General features: G+C 39.5%; 1 protein-coding gene across 3 annotated transcripts in view; it reads left to right on the top strand.

Annotated features, from left to right (window-relative positions):
• The window catches only part of LOC149775806 (nitric oxide synthase, salivary gland-like), a 180,725-nt gene that overhangs the window by 90,710 nt on the left and 72,566 nt on the right, over positions 1 to 17,449 (top strand). The gene's annotated exons all lie outside the window — the stretch shown is intronic.

Genomic DNA, 17,449 nt, shown 5'->3' with positions numbered 1-17,449 from the left:
TCTGATTCGTAACATCTTTAATGTCAGGTCCCCAATTTAGGACTTTAAAATCTGACTTATGGCATTTTAAAAAATCAGGCCCAAAATGTCGGACATTAATATCTGATTCATAATATTTTTAATGTCAGGTCCCCATTTTATCACTGAAATGATTTACGAAATTCATAAAGTCAGTCATTGAATTTAGGACTTCAACATATGATTCACAGCATTTTTAATGTCAGGTCTCCAATTTATCACTGAAACGATACACGAAATTCGTAAAGTCAGTCTCTGAACTTAAGATCGGATTCATAGCATTTTAGGAGAATGACTCGTACATAACTTCATCGTTTCCAAAGAAATATTTGACCTGAGTTATATCTAACTTTTGCGACCATTGAAGCAAGAATGGTTGACACTGGTCAATATTAAGTTTAGAATGAATAAAAAATTAAAGCAAGATGATAATAAGCTTTGTGGGATACATTTTGTTTTTGTTGTACGTGTTGTTGTTTTTGCTACGTGAATTTCGCATCCATTAAATAATTGAATTTCTACTTGTATGAACTAGTTTAACAAGGTACCTTGAAGAATTCCTCTGTTGAGTCTCAAAATGCGACCCGACGCAAATAAAAGTATCCGTTTATATTTTTATTAAAGCTAATTGCAATCACAAATCTTCAATCAAAAGCGACATAATTAATCTGCGTGTAGTGTGTGTTATAGTACTAACACGCACTAGGGTTTATGAAAATTAGGTGTGTGTTAGAGTACTAAAACGCACGAGGGTATATATATATATATATATATATATATATATATATATATATATATATATATATATAGTTTGTTAAAGTGTGTCCCTGCAAGCATTTTGAATTATGTATACATTTTTGTATATGCTCTTTGCAATCATTACTATGTCATCAATCTAAATTCTCATTTGGCAGTTACACTCACCCCTTTTTTAAGGCAAAAGTCTTACAGTTTTGCCTGTTTTAATTTGTGCACATCTAGTCATGATACATTGTTCTTATGTTAATCATACATGCCTTTTAAACCATGCGAATTGTCGTTCTAGACCCATACTATTGATATGTAATGTGCAAAGGAATGCATGAAGATTACTTGGATGGGTCTGCATGCGGTATGGGGAAGTCTGAGGCTGCATGGAAGGTAGTTCCAGAAGATGAATCAGTGTTGTACATCAGCTACAGAAAAACATTATCTATTAAGACTGCTGCTGATCAGCACTGCCAACTTTATTCAGAGATGATTGGTCCAATTGTATTCAAACCAGGGGATCAACAGCGAGTTGTAGTGCAATTTGACTCATTTGGACGAATTCAGAGGAAACCGGACAATGTGATTGTGGATGAATTTCATGGAATCCTTCGACAGTGTTTCAACAAGAGAGCCTCAGCGAGTAAGCGATTGTGGGAAAAGCTTGTTGAACTTGTAGCAACAGCAAAACAAGTGACGGTGCTGGATGCCGATGCTAGCGATGATGACTTAAAGATATTTCGACTGATGGGACGAAATATAAAATTTGTGATAAATAATTATCAACCGGATCACGGCAAGAAGTTTGTGCTGGTGAATTCACATCAGGATAATTATGATGCGATGTGGAAATATCTCGCAGACAATCCTGACAGTAAAATTGTGATATTTGTTCACCAGCGCGATAAGAACAAATTCTCCGTGGAAGAGTTCGCAAAAGAAGCACAGCGGCGAGGATATCCAGTGCGATATTATCACGCGGACACCAACCGAGATCAAAAACATAAAGACTTTTCTGACGTCACGAAGGCATTTAACGAGGTCAGAATTGTAATTTATAATCATGCTGTGGAAGCAGGAGTTAGTATCGTCGATGAGAAGTTTGACAGATCGTATGTCTACTCTGGTGAATTAGGATCTGTGGAAGCAACAAAACAAGCAATTCACAGATTCAGAAACGTCCGAGAGATTTATTATTCTAGGAAAAGAATCTTAAATCATGATGTGAGTAATCTAGAAGTAACTGTTGAAGATCTCATCGCGAGGATAACAAAAAATTTGTGGGAGTTGACCGAACAGGAGAAGAAGAAAACTCTACCAGGGATCGCAGATATCCACACCAGCTATGGGTGGGCTTTTATCAGCTGTGCCGTCGAAAGAAATAATTCAGCGAAATACTTCACACCGAGATTGATCGAGATGATGCGGCGAACTGGGTATGAAATTATAGAAACTCAACCGGACAGTTACGAAATTTGGAAGGACAAGCAGAGAGATCTTGAGCTCAAAAAACAATTGGGGAATATAAAGATGATTCGAATGTAGAACCGTGGTTGTTGGCGACACCGGGAGAGCGGATGAAGAATTCTGTGAAACCGCCACCCGAAGATGAAGTTGTCAAGAATCTCACACGGTCACGTTATCAGGATGAAGAGTTTGATCTTGAAGCGTTGCTGAATACTCCTCAGGAAGAACCGCCAATAAAATATTATCAGTATAACGAAGATGACAATTATGCCGATCCATACGTGAAAAAAAATGGATTATACGGCAAAGATTTATCAGCGGAATTTCAGCGAAGACACGCCCGAGGCGATAGAAACAGCTTAACAGCGAAATAATACATGTCGAGCGAGAACGCGATAGAAAAATATCAGATTATACAAACAGTGACGAGATTTATGATAAAGAGCGATATAGCCTCAAAGTTCATCCCAGAATCAGAAAAAAATATATCAGTGAAGTGCTTAATCAGTGTGACCTTCCACCTGAAGTTTCTTATGACGCAAGTTCGCCAATAGATCTTAACAACGCAGCGAATACAATATTGAAAGACCCGGCGAAATAACAGCAGTTGTTGGATCACGGCATCATCCCGAAACGAGGAAAATTAACGTTAAGGTCGATCAAAGAGGGACTGAAACAAATTTACAAATACTATGGCGGAGAAATAAAATCAGATGAGAGAATAAATCATCGCTCACAAAACAATTACACGCTGTATTATCCACAGCGACCAAAACCAGATTGTTTTTACATAGAATCCTGGAGAAAGACAATGATGAATGATGAAGTTATCGGCGTAGGAGGTAAAGATATTCTAGCTGTTGATGACAAAACAGCGTGGCTGAAATTCTATATTTGGATTGCTAATGGTTGGTTTCAGCAGTATGAACAAGCTTAAATAAATCCTCATCGTTAACATGTCTCCGTAGAGGTGTTTGTTACATGATTGGATAGGTGGGCAAACTTGCAATTTCATTATATTATATATGAATTTGAAAGTTTGCCCGCTTAGTATCGTCGCCGTAGTAGAAAAAATATTCAAGCATTGCTAATGGTTGGTTTCAACAACATGAACAAGCTTAAATAAGTCTTTATTGTTAACATGTTGCTGTGGAGGGGTTATAAATGATTGAAGTAAAATGGGCAAAGTACCAAATTCATATATAATATATGAAATTAGTAGTTTGCCCGCTTCATATATCTTCTAGCGCTGATTTACAGCACTGATTCAACAACATGTTGAAGATCCCCCGCGGTGAAGTATAATAATATGCCACAACATCCGTTGCTGTTGGGCCGAAAAATGTTGCTTGAGGCCGAGCGCGATTACAAAAAAATATATCCGAGGTCGACGTTGAAAGTTAACAACAGATGTCTTACCGGGAAAGTTCCTCACGGCCGCGTCTCGGTTGTATTTTGACTTGTCCTCGTAATTCTTCTTCGCATCGATGATAACATCGATCAGCTCTAACACTGGTTTGTTAGCGGCGATTTCTTCTTTCAGCGCTGCGTTCTCTTTTTTCAGGTCGTCTATTATTTTTTGTCCTCGGCGGCTTCCTGTTGGCCAGATATTATTTTTTTGTTGTCTGCGGCGTTGTCGGGCGATTTTGTTATCTCGGCCGGAGGTTCCGCCGTGGACTTCCAAATCTGATAAATCCTGTCAAACCCGATCTTGTATCGTCGTGCGATCGACGCAATTGAAATTTTGTTCCTGCTCGCGATGATATCCTGGATGTCGTCATCGCTCAACAGTATCTTGTGAGGCATTATCGCTATGATAATCATAACAACAATTGTTGTGATTTTTTGCTTGCTTGATCTCCGCGATAAGGTCGCTGATGATCTTTTCGAGGTTTTCAACTCTGACTATCAAATCCTGAATATCCGAGGTGATTCGGTATGTTGCAAGTTCAACTGCCGCAGGAGTGATTTGATTGTCCATGATTATGTTTTTTTTACGACACTAATATCACAACTCCGTCGGTGATCAACGCTGCATCGCGACCACGGGTTGGTCTCGATCGCGCACTGTGGCGCTGTTGTGCTTGATTTGTTGTTTTCGATGATAGTCCGCGAAGTGTGTTTTGTTGTCAACATAAGTACGATGAAAAAATCATGTGAAAATCATGTGAAAAATTATGGAATAATTTTGGGATTCCTGGCGTCGATGGCTTGTTGAAAAATTATGGAACCACGAAGAATTCCCAGTAAATTATCGACGTCGATAAAAAACCTGGTTTCTCAAAAAACTCAGCATTTTTTCAAAAAATCATAATTATTGACGTTTTCATGATTATGTCAAAATTTTTATTATCGTTATTCTATAATTTTTCTATTGTTTTTATAATATCTATCTGAGCAACATAATTATCGACGTTGCCACCGTTGCGCTATAATTTTTATTATTGTTGATCCATAATTTTTGTATTGTTTTTATAATGCCCGTCCCAGCAACATATTTATCACCGCAGGATGAACTTGAAATATTTCGGTTACGAGGCCAGTGCAGAGTCAGAGACATTTACAAGCGCTATCATATCGGGACCAGTCGCTGTTACGAGATATGGTCTCGTGATACCGAAGTTGTTAATTTTCCTGCGGCGTTAAAGGAAATTACTGGTGGCTGTAATGAAAAAGCTAAACTTGCCAAAGCTGCCATCGACTCACTAGATGAATTGGTACAGCAACAACAAGCAAAATTGTCCTCGTTGAATCTTCAACATGGTGGCGCTGCAAAACAAAATAGCGATGCGAGAAACGACGATTAAGGACCTTGAAAAGCTCAATATTGACCGAGAGCAAGTAGAACTCGAGTTAACACAAGCTCGAGAAGCTGTCGAAGAACTTGCCGCGCTAGATGAACGAATTCGGACTGGCGAAGAAACAAAAGAAGAAAAACATAAACTGTTGGCCGAGTTGACAGAGTCTGCTAATCAACAAAGCGAGATTTTTGCTGTTAAGACCGTGGAACTCGACCGGCTAAGACAAATATCGCATGAAAAAATTAACGAAATTAATATTCTGCGAGGCGAAATTGATAATTACAACACGGCGATACAGGATCTTCTCAAACTCAAACATGCGAATGGCACTCGAATCAGCAACCTGGGGGATATTATCGCGAAGCAGGAAATGAAAATATCTCGCAAAGAAAACATCATGTCGGAGAATCAGGCATTACTTGATGAGCGTGACCGTGAATATCAGGCACATCAAGTAAAAAAAGAACCGATTGGACGCTGTTGGGGAAATAACGGCCGCGGACTACAAAAAAAATAATTATTATATGAAATTTATGCAACTGCACGATTTTACTGATTTTTACTAGCAATTGCCCCATCAAAATGAGTACTTTGGTCAGTTTTACTGATTTTTTACTAGCAATTGCCAGTAAAAATGAGTACTTTGGTCAGTTTTGTTGATTTTTACTAGCAATTGCCCTATCAGCGTGAGTACTTTGGTCAGTTGCAGAAAAATATTATAATAAAACTAAAATTCGCATAATGCGTGTGTGAGGTTACGATGATGACCTAACGCTGTCGTGGTAATCCCGTCTCTGGTAAATCGCTTATCATCAAAATTATTCAGTCCAACCCTGGTGATCTCATCAGTGACCACTTCATGTTGATAAGATCTGAATCCCCGCGTGGTCACCGTGGGCAAAGCACATCCTGATGTTCGCGCTAACGCCGCCAAGTAATCACTGAACGTCAACTTGTTTTGGACATAATTGTTGTTGACTCCTTTGGCTTTCTTCACGACGGCCTCATCTTCGGTGACCAGCGAGTACATCTTCGATTTAAGCCCGCAGAATTCGCGCACTGGCCTGAATGCAAATTCATCCTTGAACTTCCCGATGACCTTCTTGTTGGTGCTGTCATGAAATTTTCCCTGAACATCCGACAGGTCAAACAATTCCCGGTGGTCATAAATGTCTTCGTAAAAATCTTCACAAGAAACTTCATAAAGAAGTGAATCAGTGTCTGACATCAACAGCGTCGACGCTGGGAATTGTTTCCGGAAAAAACCGTAGTGAAAATCGTACATGATCGTCTTTGACAGATCCATCACAGCCGCGTCAACTTATATTGATTTGTTTAGTTTTAGCGTCTTTTGTTTTTTGGTTATCAGTACTAGGTTATCAGATATTCTTTTCAAGTGCTGAAAACAATTTCCGCGAACCAGTTTATTACGCCTGGCAACGCTATTCACGACATCAACGCTGACTCGCTTGCGAACATTCTCCATGGTCTTGCCGAACACGGAGTTGTTCATCAGTTTGAAAAAGTCTTTTTCGAAGTCTGACTTTGCCGCGGTTCTTCTTGTTGTGTTGGAGTCAATGTAGGTCTTCAGCCAGCAACTGTGATTGTAGTACTCGATGGACCTTTCTCAGGATTAATCCGGCATCAAGAGCCTGTTTCAACAGCGCGTAATGGCAGATATAATCACGTTTGTCAAACAGTGATGGCACTAATTTGTGATACGGACAACCGCCATTTGTTCTCAGTGCCAGTTGTTGCCGCGATAACATGTCGGTGATCACCAGATGTTCTGGCAAATACGGGTAATCATTATGCGAATCATGCAACTGCGGCGGGTAATCAACATCAACCTCAACAAAATAACTAATATTGGGATCCATTGCCGCGGTAGCATTATTTGTCGCGGCGAGAAATTCTTCTGGCGAGATCCACTTAAAACCACCGTACGGCAGCGGCATTGACATTGCAGCATCGTAGAGATTATTCGCGTCCAAATAACAAATATACCGACTGGGTTCTTCTGCGCGATAGTCGTGCAAATATTTGTTATTGACGCGAGAATATTTCTTCGTTATCACACTGATTCCGCCGCGGGTCCCACGTTCGATGAACAAATACATGTCAGGATCTGTCAACAGTTCAAGTTGGACCTGAGAATGTTCAGAGCTGCATCCCAAGACAGTCCAGGTGCAGAGAAATAATGCGCGGGATCAAGCCCGTATTGGGACATCGAGGTCACCCTGAACTTCTCGAAAACGTCCGACAACAATAACACATCCAACTGCAAGTAAGCATCGTGATAATCGCCGAAATTATTACAGTGAAAATTATCCCACGCGCGGACGGCTTGTTGATATTGTTCCGCTGTAATGTTGCTGTCATACAGCGAAGAATAAAATGCTTCCATTGGCGGTAATGATGTCTCGCTGAAGATATCAGGGCCGGTAAATGCCTCATAAGGAAAGATTCCCTTGAACACTTTTTCTTTGCAGAATTGCTCGGGAAAATACTTCTTAGTGTGCCGCAGGTCACTACAATTCCGGGCAAGATTGTCCAGCGAGGAGTTCATGAACTGAATACTGTCGATGAATCTTAACCGGCCAATAGACAGCGGTAATAATCGCTCTGAATTGCTGGGAATACAATTAATTTTTATCTTGTTATCGGCGCAGTATTTAACAATTTCAGGATGGCCAAGCGCTCTGAGGATGAAGTGGCCGTCATAACCTCGCAGGTTGTGGAACACGACAGGAATAAATTTCTGAAACTGTCTGCAGGATTCATGAACCGCTCCAATGTATTTATTCGCGAATATGTCCACGAACGGAACTTTGTCCTGCGCGAATGGTTTTCTGCAGATGTAGCACTTGACGGCGGTCCTGTAGGAATTAATTGACGTGTACTGATCACCGGTGTCGAGAATCTTTTGTATTCGCGCTTGTTCCGCAAACAGGTAATTCAGCACGTGAACTTCTGGCGGCAAATCATCAACATGTTCAACTCGGTAGACCGGAGACAACTTTGAATATTTATCGTCGACGCAGACCGTATTCAGGCAATAGCTGGCCGGAATATGTTTTTGTACTCTATTGGTTCTTTTGAACCTGCTGCGAGGTTTGACGGGGATGATAAACGACTCGAAATCGCCATAGATGATAAATGGCATTTTAATCTCGCGCGCTTGTTTCCGGAAATATAAAATATTTTTCCCTGGATCAGGCGTGATCATCGCGGTGTTTTCGTAACAGTATTTGTTATGCTCGATTAATTTTTGTTGATCAGCGAATCCAGATAAACAACTGTAACAGAAATACATCTTTCCATGATGAACTGTTATCGATGACCGGGCGAATCGACTAAAGTCCTTAATCAGCAATAATGATTACTCCACCATAACAAGTTAACAACGGGGTTACCCTCGCTGATTCCTTCGATGTAATGTTTTGATTTCGGCGAAATATTCAGCGGAATAGGATTCAGTGAATCATTTACCGAGAATACATTTATTCCCCAGGGAAACAATTCTGGATTTTGCTGTTGTATTTGCTGGATCTGTTTGACAGGCGTGGGAAAATCAATTCCGGTCAGATCAAGTACATGTTGATGTTGTTCGTACTTGCTGACTCGTCTGCATTCTTACCCGCTGGAAATAACGCCGATAACAGCGCCCACATAACACATTTCTGATCACGGTTCTTCACGTTAATGCAAGATTTTGTTGCAAGTATACTACCAGGCAGTACAACATAATAACCACCGTTAGTCATCTGAAATTCATGTGTCGAGATCTGAATGTGATTAATTTTCAGTACGCCAGCATCGCTGCAAGTTGGACATTTGATTTTGGCCACTCGGGTTTACCGGGAATGAGTTTTTTGAGCTCAGCAACCGCGTCACGACGTCGTTGCATGGATGCCTTAAGACCTGACATATCTGATATATATTATACAATATATTTTTAATTGTTCAATTTATATATTGAATAATAAATGACAATTCCTACTGGGAAATTAAAATTGAAACCCAATAACATCGTAGTATATAAAAAATGCCAAAAACTCAACAGCAAAACCAACAGTGAAACCAGCTGCCAAACCGGTAGCATGTCCACCTGGCCCTAATTTTGAAGAATCACGCACATTAAGATTGGCGCTGGAACGAGTTAAAGAGCTCGATGCGTTAATTCCGCTTTATAAGGATTTTAGACAAAAAACTAATAAAATACGAGAACAACAAGAAGAAGAACAAGCTCGCATAGATTCCTTCGCTAAAGCCTTTGCAAATGCTTTTGCACAAGCAACAAATAAATAACCGTTAGAATAATTGATGGAGAGTTCTATCTGACACTCAATCAAGTCTCACGCGTAACAATTTTCAATTCCGATCAAATAAAATAATTATTTTTCTCCGTGAGGGTTTTTTACCGATACAGCATCAATGGAACCGTCAAATTGTTTGTCTGAGCATTTTACAGATTAATTTTTATGATAGATTTTTTATTAGAGATAACATATACAGTATAATGTTGGCAACACCCAACAAGTGCGCTTGGATGCTACTGGGCACGAAGATGCATTGCGAGAAGGCGTGCGTGGGACAATTTTGCGCAAGTCACGCCGCGTTGATCAGAAAAAACCCAAACTCAGGCGCTAGACCATGTCTGCGATGCGGTATTGGAATCAGGGGCTCAATTCCGATTTGTAAAGGATGCGGCGCTAACGCATTCAGATCAAGATTGTGTTATTATAACGGCCGAAAAGTCAAATCCAACAACTGGTCCACGGTGAAACCCACCATCGAAGAGTTTCTGGAAAAATACCAGCCAAAAAAAAAAATACGCAGCAAGTTGCGATTCCAGCGCAATAATTATTTCAAAGATAATCCCTGATAAACTTCTATAGCCGGCAACCAGTCGACGTTAATTTTTTTGTACCTCGGATATTCAGACGGGGGTTTTCCCCAGCGGGATAACGGTAATACTTGAACCGGGAATCATCGCAAGTGAAGATTCTCGGATACGTGCTTGGATTGGTGTCCGTGAGTTTTTTGCGAATAATAATAAATCCCTGTCCGATATCCGCCTCATCAAAGATCGCCTGTTTGTATATCCTGAATTCCTTTATGATGTTCAGGATTCGCTCAAGAAAATCCCGCCTGGCCAGGAGTTCTTGTTCGGTCTCAACCGAGCCAAGAAAACAAAAAAACGAGCAGTCGTCGTCATGCGCAACAGCTGATCTACCACGCGGAGAAATATAATACTCGGTGCCGTATGGCAACATCGGGTAATCACTCGGCGTCGACATTGTTATACTTTCACTGGGATCTTCAACATGTTGTCAAAACTGTGTTGTCAAATCAGAGCTAGAAGATATTTATTTATTTGTGTGATATTTTTCTGCCAACTTTTCTCTGGCAATGATATTTCTGTCGTAACAGAACATAATAGATACGCGGCCGTGAGGAACTTTCCCGGTAAGACATCTGTTGTTAACTTTCAACGTCGACCTCGGATATATTTTTTTGCAATCGCGCTCGGCCTCAAGCAACATTTTTCGGCCCAACAGCAACGGATGTTGTGGCATATTATTATACTTCACCGCGGGGGATCTTCAACATGTTGTTGAATCAGTGCTGTAAATCAGCGCTAGAAGATATATGAAGCGGGCAAACTACTAATTTCATATATTATATATGAATTTGGTACTTTGCCCATTTTACTTCAATCATTTATAACCCCTCCACAGCAACATGTTAACAATAAAGACTTATTTAAGCTTGTTCATGTTGTTGAAACCAACCATTAGCAATGCTTGAATATTTTTTCTACTACGGCGACGATACTAAGCGGGCAAACTTTCAAATTCATATATAATATAATGAAATTGCAAGTTTGCCCACCTATCCAATCATGTAACAAACACCTCTACGGAGACATGTTAACGATGAGGATTTATTTAAGCTTGTTCATACTGCTGAAACCAACCATTAGCAATCCAAATATAGAATTTCAGCCACGCTGTTTTGTCATCAACAGCTAGAATATCTTTACCTCCTACGCCGATAACTTCATCATTCATCATTGTCTTTCTCCAGGATTCTATGTAAAAACAATCTGGTTTTGGTCGCTGTGGATAATACAGCGTGTAATTGTTTTGTGAGCGATGATTTATTCTCTCATCTGATTTTATTTCTCCGCCATAGTATTTGTAAATTTGTTTCAGTCCCTCTTTGATCGACCTTAACGTTAATTTTCCTCGTTTCGGGATGATGCCGCGATCCAACAACTGCTGTTATTTCGCCGGGTCTTTCAATATTGTATTCGCTGCGTTGTTAAGATCTATTGGCGAACTTGCGTCATAAGAAACTTCAGGTGGAAGGTCACACTGATTAAGCACTTCACTGATATATTTTTTTCTGATTCTGGGATGAACTTTGAGGCTATATCGCTCTTTATCATAAATCTCGTCACTGTTTGTATAATCTGATATTTTTCTATCGCGTTCTCGCTCGACATGTATTATTTCGCTGTTAAGCTGTTTCTATCGCCTCGGGCGTGTCTTCGCTGAAATTCCGCTGATAAATCTTTGCCGTATAATCCATTTTTTTTTCACGTATGGATCGGCATAATTGTCATCTTCGTTATACTGATAATATTTTATTGGCGGTTCTTCCTGAGGAGTATTCAGCAACGCTTCAAGATCAAACTCTTCATCCTGATAACGTGACCGTGTGAGATTCTTGACAACTTCATCTTCGGGTGGCGGTTTCACAGAATTCTTCATCCGCTCTCCCGGTGTCGCCAACAACCACGGTTCTACATTCGAATCATCTTTATATTCCCCAATTGTTTTTTGAGCTCGAGATCTCTCTGCTTGTCCTTCCAAATTTCGTAACTGTCCGGTTGAGTTTCTATAATTTCATACCCAGTTCGCCGCATCATCTCGATCAATCTCGGTGTGAAGTATTTCGCTGAATTATTTCTTTCGACGGCACAGCTGATAAAAGCCCACCCATAGCTGGTGTGGATATCTGCGATCCCTGGTAGAGTTTTCTTCTTCTCCTGTTCGGTCAACTCCCACAAATTTTTTGTTATCCTCGCGATGAGATCTTCAACAGTTACTTCTAGATTACTCACATCATGATTTAAGATTCTTTTCCTAGAATAATAAATCTCTCGGACGTTTCTGAATCTGTGAATTGCTTGTTTTGTTGCTTCCACAGATCCTAATTCACCAGAGTAGACATACGATCTGTCAAACTTCTCATCGACGATACTAACTCCTGCTTCCACAGCATGATTATAAATTACAATTCTGACCTCGTTAAATGCCTTCGTGACGTCAGAAAAGTCTTTATGTTTTTGATCTCGGTTGGTGTCCGCGTGATAATATCGCACTGGATATCCTCGCCGCTGTGCTTCTTTTGCGAACTCTTCCACGGAGAATTTGTTCTTATCGCGCTGGTGAACAAATATCACAATTTTACTGTCAGGATTGTCTGCGAGATATTTCCACATCGCATCATAATTATCCTGATGTGAATTCACCAGCACAAACTTCTTGCCGTGATCCGGTTGATAATTATTTATCACAAATTTTATATTTCGTCCCATCAGTCGAAATATCTTTAAGTCATCATCGCTAGCATCGGCATCCAGCACCGTCACTTGTTTTGCTGTTGCTACAAGTTCAACAAGCTTTTCCCACAATCGCTTGCTCGCTGAGGCTCTCTTGTTGAAACACTGTCGAAGGATTCCATGAAATTCATCCACAATCACATTGTCCGGTTTCCTCTGAATTCGTCCAAATGAGTCAAATTGCACTACAACTCGCTGTTGATCCCCTGGTTTGAATACAATTGGACCAATCATCTCTGAATAAAGTTGGCAGTGCTGATCAGCAGCAGTCTTAATAGATAATGTTTTTCTGTAGCTGATGTACAACACTGATTCATCTTCTGGAACTACCTTCCATGCAGCCTCAGACTTCCCCATACCGCATGCAGACCCATCCAAGTAATCTTCATGCATTCCTTTGCATTCCTGGCCACGCTCATGAGTTGGCGGTTCCGTGTAACTCAAGTCTGGTGTTCTTGCAGGGAATTCTCTCGAGTATTTTTCTCGTCGCAACCCCAATAAATATTTTATGTAACCCAGGTCTCTCTCTGACTTCGGTAATCCTGCAGCGATCTCAGCAATTCTTCTGTCTTTCCCGCCACATAAATATTTTTCGATCCTCGACGTCAAATCCGATTTGTTCACGATGATGTATTTCCCGGTGGTATTTCTTGGGCATCATACTCGATAATAATCATCACAATCGACGATAATACAATTGTCACATTTGTCCTCGACTCGATCATGCACAGAATCATATCCGTGTCTGCGCTGACAGATAACGCAGAAATGTCCCGGTTCCCTGCGATAAGAAAACTAATTTTGTGAAGATCCCGCCAACAGCGTCACCAGGTCAGGCTCGCCAGTCAACGCCACAGAGATCGCGTTAATGTCTTCCGCGGATATTTCCCCGTGGTCATACTCGTCCGACGATTTCTTGTCTTCGATCACGGCAACATCTTCTCGACAGCAGATCAGCGAGTCTACCACGGAGACCCCATCAAGTGACCGCTTGCAAATACTTTCATCGCTTTTTGATCTCGTCCCGGTCAGCTTGATTGAGTCAACTCCAGCTTGGGTATCGATCTTCCACGCCGGGTATTTCTCGTCGTATATTTCCCGAAGTATTTCCTGATGTCGCTGTCGGTCCACCAACGCGTCGATCGCGGTGACATGATAGCCCCGATTGGTTTCCGCGATCTGAACTCGTCAAAATTTCTCCGTGAAATATTTCCTAACCGCGTCAATGTCAGGTTTGTTGTCGATGTCGATCAACAGCCTTCGTCTGCACCATCGTGGAATAAGCTCGTTGATAAATTTTCGCTCACAATAATATTTCTCGAACTGGTCGGCAAATGTCAGATCCCAGACATGAAACTCCGATTTCAGTAGATCCTGAATTACTGGTGCCCAATGGTAAATTCCGTCTACGATCAGTGATTGTAGCGCTTCTGCTTTTGTTCGATAACTCCGGTACATCTTAGATTGGTGCATAATTCTTCTGATATATTGTATCTATAATTGTTTTTCTAATTGCGATTTCATACATTGATTTCCCCGTGATTCCCCCCCAGTCCAAATGGTGCCACTGTCAGGTTGCTCATGGTAAGTATTTTAGGTCAATTTGTGGTTTCTTTCTTGTTTGACTTGTCGTGCAATGATTGGTTTGCTGATCTCGAGATCCCCATAGATTCCCATGTTTTTTCCTAATTATTTTTATTTTTGTTGTAAAATGTCCCGGTTTTGCTATTAGTTTTTCCTTTTGGGGCTTCCAAGTTGTGGTGAGCCAGAATTCCCATATCACCATACTACTCTTTAAGATCTGATTCATACTAATTTTTGTAAAATCAGACCTCGAATTTATGACTTCAGAATCTGATTCATAATATTGTTAAAGCCGGACCCTTAATTTAGGACTTCAGTATATCTGATTCATGAGTTTTTAAAGTCAGGATCCGAATTCATGATTTCAAGATCTGATTCGTAACATCTTGAACGTCAGGTCCCCAATTTAGGACTTTAAAATCTGACTTTTGCATTTTAAAAAATCAGGCCCAAAATGTAGGACATCAATATCTGATTCATAACATTTTTAATGTCAGGTCCCCAATTTATCACTGAAATGATTCACCAAATTCATAAAGTCGGTCATTGAATTTAGGATTTGAAGATATGATTCGCAGCATTTTTAATGTCAGGTCTCCAATTTATCACTGAAATGATTCACCAAATTCATAAAGTCAGTCTCTGAACTTAAGATCGGATTCACAGCATTTTATGAGAATGACGCGTACTTAACTTCATGGTTTCCAAAGAAATATTTGACCTGAGTTATATCTAACTTTTGCGACCACTGAAGCAAGAATGGTTGACACTGGTCAATATTAAGTTTAGAATGAATAAAAAATTAAAGCAAAATGATAATAAGCTTTGTGGGATACGTTTTTTTTTTTTTTTTTGTACGTGTTGTTGCTTTTGCTATGTGAATTTCGCATCCAGTAAATAATTGAATTTCTACTTGTATGAACTAGTTTAGCGTAGTACCTTGAAGAATTCCTCTGTTGAGTCTCAAAATGAGAGCCGACGCAAATAGAAGTATCCGTTAATATTTTCATTAAAGCTAATTGCAATCACGAATCTTCAGTCAAAAGCGACATAAATTAATCTGCGTGTAGTTTGTGTTATAGTACTAACACGCACGAGAGCTTTTGAAAATTATATATATGTGTGTGTGTGTGTGTGTGTGTTGAGTCTCAAAATGCGAACCGACGCAAATAAAAGTATCTGTTTATATTTTCATTAAAGCTAATGGCAATCACGAAACTTCAATCGAAACTGACATAAATGATCTGCGTGTAGTGTATGTTATAGTATTAATACGCACTAGGGCTTAAGAAAATTATGTGTGTGTTAGAGTACTAACACGTACTAGGACTTATGAAAATTATGTGTGTGTTAGAGTACTAACATGCACGAGGGCTTATGAAAATTATATATATATATATATATATATATATATATATATATATATATATATATATATATATATATATATATTGTTTGTTAAGGTGTGCCCCTGCAAGCATTTCGAATTATGTATACATTTTTGTATATGCTCATCGAAATGATTACTATGTCATCAAGCTAAATTCTCATTTGGCAGTTAAGTCAGCTCTTTTTTAACGCAAAAGTCTTACAATTTTGCCTGTTTTAATTTGTGCACATCTAGTCATGATACATTGTTCTTATATTAATCATACATGCCTTTTAAACCATGCGAATTGTCGTTCTAGACCCAGACTGTTGATATGTAATGTGTACTTGCAGGTGTGTAGATGTGTGAAAAGAGAGGATGGGGCGAAAGTAAAATAAGAGAGAGGAATATAAATAAGTGGGTAAAAAAGAGAGTTGATTAAAGTTAGAAAGTCGCGGTCATAAACCAGGTAGAGAATATTCTTTCGTGTAATACCTTTGATACTGTATGTTGGGGGACTCAAAGGGCGAATTGGCAGAGGGAACGCTAGTGGTAAAGAGCCCTCGATGTATGTGCCATACCCTTTTTGACGCCCTGCTGTACAATATCATGTGATAAATCCCACATTTCAATCGATATTCACGCTTCTGATTGCTAAATGATACTGTTAAAGTGGTTGTTATATATGTCGATTAGAAGTTTGTTGAAACGTGCAAAATTGTAAAATATTTATACCATATACTTTCACGAGTAAACACTACTATAAATACTAACAAAACTAGCATATTAAGAAGGGTGTTTTTCTGTGTCACCTGTGATATAAATTTTTTCTATTCTTCATATTTACACCCATCCAAAATTAATCGTCCTGAAGGAAAATATATGTGTGTGCATGAGAGAGAGAGAGAGAGAGAGAGAGAGAGAGAGAGCGAGAGAGAGAGAGAGAGAGAGTTGTCAGTTTGATATAAGCATTTCTAAAGAGACTAACTTTAGAAGAACTACAAAGAAATAACTACATCAGGCTAGAAGCATGAATATAGTAGTAAACATTAGGCTGAGTTTCTTGTAAAGAAAGATGAAATGATTTTAGATTTTAAAAGCAATTAGCAATAAATGTAAGGTATTTATATGAATGTCTAATGTGTATTTATGACCACAATTTCACAGTCAACGATTTTCCTTAATGTATTTTATTCTTTGATTATATTCCTGATAAAATGTTTTATCTAGCAGTTATTCAAAAGGTATATCCACCCAAGGGCCCATCTGTATTTCACAAGTTATATAAGACGATTAAAAGTTTGTTTCATGCGTATAAATTGTAAAATGTTTATGTCGTATACTTTCACGAGCAAACACTAATACGAATAGGAACAACAATCCGTAATTAATACCAGCGGGAGGTACACGTACATGAAAATACATGTCAAAGACGGGCTGTGTGAACAACTTGGAACATTCCACTGAAAAGTAATAAATCTGATACAAGGTACAAAAGTGTTGTTGGGAAATCCGCAGACGAGTGTCGATGGCTTGATGTCGGTCCATATACGACCAGAGATTGGGATATGCACATGCAGTATGCGGAGTGTCTACTGCATAGTCAAGACGAATTTCTTCAGAAGATTCCAAATGACCGTTTAACCGCAACGAAACTTTAGTTATTCCAAAGGTGACAATATCATTTTACTCTACTCCTGATCATTATCACTATTTACATTTTGAAACGCCACAAACACGTGTTTTTGTGCAGTAAGACCATGATTGGTACTTATTTGCCAAGTTAATTGTCTCGCAATACCAGTCGGTGGGTGTGAGTCTGTGGTA

Source organism: Sinohyriopsis cumingii, chromosome 19 (assembly GCF_028554795.1).
Source record: "Sinohyriopsis cumingii isolate HCF-2022 chromosome 19, ASM2855479v2, whole genome shotgun sequence".
Classification (NCBI taxonomy): domain Eukaryota; kingdom Metazoa; phylum Mollusca; class Bivalvia; order Unionida; family Unionidae; genus Sinohyriopsis; species Sinohyriopsis cumingii.
Note: the sequence above shows the minus strand (reverse complement) of the source record. Positions and strands in the feature narration are given on the sequence as shown.